The following is a 3,623-nucleotide window of genomic DNA, read 5'->3' on the forward strand; positions in this document are numbered from 1 at the left end:
ATAAAAAATGTCCTTTAATGCAACATTTGGCCAGTCCGTGGTAGGTAACAAGAAGAACAAAACGGCCAGTGGCCAATACTTTCAATGCTTTCCTCCCTCTGTTTTTCTTGCAGCCCTGATATCCTTCTTTCAGGAGCCTTGGAGGCCACTTTCCCCTTGACCTTCTTTCTTGCCCACTCCCTTCAACTCTCTTTTCCTCAACTCTGGCCCGGCAACCGACCTAAACTACATCCCACGCCCTTGTGATGTCCCTCAAGCCTCCATCCTTTAAGTGCAACTCCTCATCGACCTATGGCCAGCCCCTACTGCACATGGCGGTTCTTCATATGGTGAGCGATCCTTCTCTCCTCCTTAGTCCAGCCCTCTACGCCCCTCGCCAAGCCTCGCTAGGCTTCAACAAACCTCCCCTTCCTGCTTACGGATTTATCCCTTCCAATCAAGGTGGCCTGCCTCTCAACTGCAGCCCCCAACACCCTTGCAACCCTTCTCTCCTCACCACCAACTGCAGCGCTGCCTTTTGGCAGCTCTCCCCTATAGTCGGCCACCCAGCTCCACTCAGTGCCGCCCCTCCTCATCTTTGCAACAATTGTGCCACCTCGTGGCTTCTCTCCTCCTGCTCCCTCTATAGCTCTGGCCAATAGCGACCTCGCTATTGGTCACCTTCCTCTGCAAAACTGACCCGCCCCCTCTTCATGCAACTGCCACACCCTTTTGTACTGACCTAGCGGGCTTTCCTTATGCAACTGGCCGTCTTCTCCTTGCTTTTCATGGCGGGCTGCTCAGTCCCGATATCCAACTCCAGCCCCCTCCTTCATGGGCTTCCAGACATCTGTCCCGCATGCCATGCCATGCAGCTCACCAACTTGAGCCCTGAGTGACCCAAAAGCTCCACCACCCGTGATAGCAAAAAAACACTTGCAGTTTTGACTAGCGAGTGCTCCAACTCAGTGTACCTGGCTCCTGGCTCAATCAAATATCTGCTCAAGGTCCTTGCCATTTGCCTGTAAACTGCCATGCCTTGACTTCTCGCACTTCCATAGATCGACACAGTTTGGCTGTACCATCATTGCCCACCCCTAGTTGAGCATTTATGCTCAACCATAGTATTATTTAGGTAAAATAAGTCTGTATAGAGAGAATGAGATAACATAGAGCTATAGACTGCATAAGAAAAATGATAGTGGCTATATAGATAGGATAGATATAGAGAGAAAAGCATCTTCTATTGCATCACCCTCCAGGGTCAAATGGAAAGCTCACAGCTCCCCCAAGCATGACATAGAGTCCACCTGTATCAAATATAAAACATTGGTCGTGGCCATCCACCTGTATAGCATGTATCTTCAAGTCTTCCTTTGCACTTGTAGGTCAATAGACATGCCACCCTTCCTGCTCTTCATAGCTTGGAGCTTTGTCACCCTGTATCCATAAGTCTTCGTGTCCACCATAAGAATACTTTCGACCACTTGAAGCATTGGTACCATAAGCTAATATCATGTCATCTGCTACAGAACCTTCCACAATATATTCCACTTCAAAAAAACCTTGCCACTGACACAAAAACACCTGTAAAGCAACCTCCCATAACACATGTATCCATAGCATCCCATAAAATAGCAAGACCCTGCCATATGCCTCCACCTGCTGCATAGCCAAGCAAACCTGATCCCTTTGCAAACCTGTAACCAAATCCTCTGAAAACGGCACCAAGATCATCTTTTATATCCTCAAGAGCATGACCTGCTAGAACGACAAACTGTTCTACAAACACCTCATCATCTGCAAGGTTGGTAGAACCTTCCTCATTGCATGGAGCCTCGCTCTCATAGGCTGCACCTATATCAGCTTCCATAGAGTCATCTGCATGAGCTATCTCTCCATGGCTATACACAAACTCTGAAACTTCAAAGCACACCTCGACATGCTCACCAAGGCAAGGTTGCCCCACCCCCTACATAGATGCATCACTTCGACATACCTTTGCTTCTGCTTCTAGCTTTTGCAAGTCCTTCTCAAAAACCTGCTCTTCAATCAAACTGGATGCACAATCAAACCATACCTCTTCCTCCCATAGGGACTCACCATCACGAGACACAAGATTGGGCTGCTCGACTGGCAGATTCACACAAGGTGAAACACTATATTTCTCTTCGACCTTTAACTGTCTGGCAGGAAACTCAGATACACTGTTCTCCACTTCATCTACATGAAAAAAATCATAAGTTTCATACCTGGAAGACCGCGATTCTATCTCCCACATGCTATCTGTGTTCAAAGCATTGCTAGAACTTTGAGAACTGGCAGACTCCTCTTTTGCATTTGTCAATTCTTGGACCACTGCTTCCTTCCTTGTTGCTGGCTCTGGAACTGACACCTCTTCTTTAAGCTCTTTTACCACCTCGCTCTCTGGAGGAAGCAAACTGGATGGCACCCTGAATATGCCTCTCTGCACCTTTTGAGCCCTGGTTGGCACTTCGTCTACCTCTTCTACCTTGGCATCAGCTTCACGTGTTTTGATCACATTCATATAAAAAAAAAAGGAGCTTTTACCTCTTGATGCTCATCAATCTGCTTGGGCTTAGGTCCACTTGCCGTCGTGATTACTGACTGCAACAATCCTGCCTCCATCTTCTTCTTCATCTTTCGACTCTTTGCTCTGGCAACTTTGACAGCTTCATCAAAGGTACTTGGATCTTCATAATCCACCCTCTCACGAACATAGGGATGCAAGCAGGATAGAAACCTTTTGAGCTTCAAATATCCCACATTGGTTGCTTGGGTAGCAGCCGTCAAATCCCCCCAATAATCTTCAAATTTATCAACAAAAGCATCAAAATTTGCACTTACATCCTGCTGCAAGCCATTGATCTTTGCATCTGCTTCCGAGGCCGACACCACCTTTCAATACCTTTGTAAAAATTGCTCGCGAAATTCGATCCAAGTCTACTTGTATGCATCTTCCAAGCCATCGAACCAAACTTTTGCTTTACCTCGCAGCACCAAAGATAGAGTTTGGAGCTTCGCTTCATCACTTGGCATCCGCAATACATTCAAAATAAATAGCTCAAAATCAGCAAGCCAATCATCTCCTTTGAACACCGGACCAAACTCCTGCTTCATCTTGAATCACAAACACCTTGTTAAGAAGCAATCAGTGGGTCCTCAATGGGGGCACCACAAGATGGAAAGGGGGAAATGGGAAAACCACCAGCACATAAACTTGATGCCTCTATATAGCTGAGTGATCTCACAACACCCCTATCCCCTAGAAAACACACATCCAGATACAAAATCTGCAAACAACTAATGCCCAAGCCCGTACTTGACCAACCCTAACTAGATAGATCTGATTGCAAAGTAGGTTCAGATAGCCTCCATCTATAACACTGTAGAGCACCATGTGACATATAGGCAGTCCAATAACAATCGACACTCAAATTCCTACCCAATCCTTGACATATACCTGTCTATCTTCAAGCTTTCAGACTTGTACACACCAACATCCATATAGAAATCACATATGCATCATCGCCTTCACATATACTAGACCAATAGATAAGAGAGAGAGAAAAAAGAGTGATAAATTCACGGATAGATGTAACCTATATCAGGTAGACAAAAGC

At 46.1% G+C, this 3,623-nt stretch overlaps 1 pseudogene; it reads right to left on the reverse strand.

Annotated features, from left to right (window-relative positions):
* Positions 1–1,368: 1,368 nt before the first annotated feature.
* On the reverse strand, positions 1,369–3,051 carry LOC147424843 (uncharacterized; annotated as a pseudogene).
* Positions 3,052–3,623: the final 572 nt, after the last annotated feature.

The sequence above is a fragment of the Adiantum capillus-veneris genome, chromosome 25 (genome assembly GCF_014529385.1).
Source record: "Adiantum capillus-veneris isolate H3 chromosome 25, ASM1452938v2, whole genome shotgun sequence".
NCBI classification, from domain to species: Eukaryota; Viridiplantae; Streptophyta; class Polypodiopsida; order Polypodiales; family Pteridaceae; genus Adiantum; species Adiantum capillus-veneris.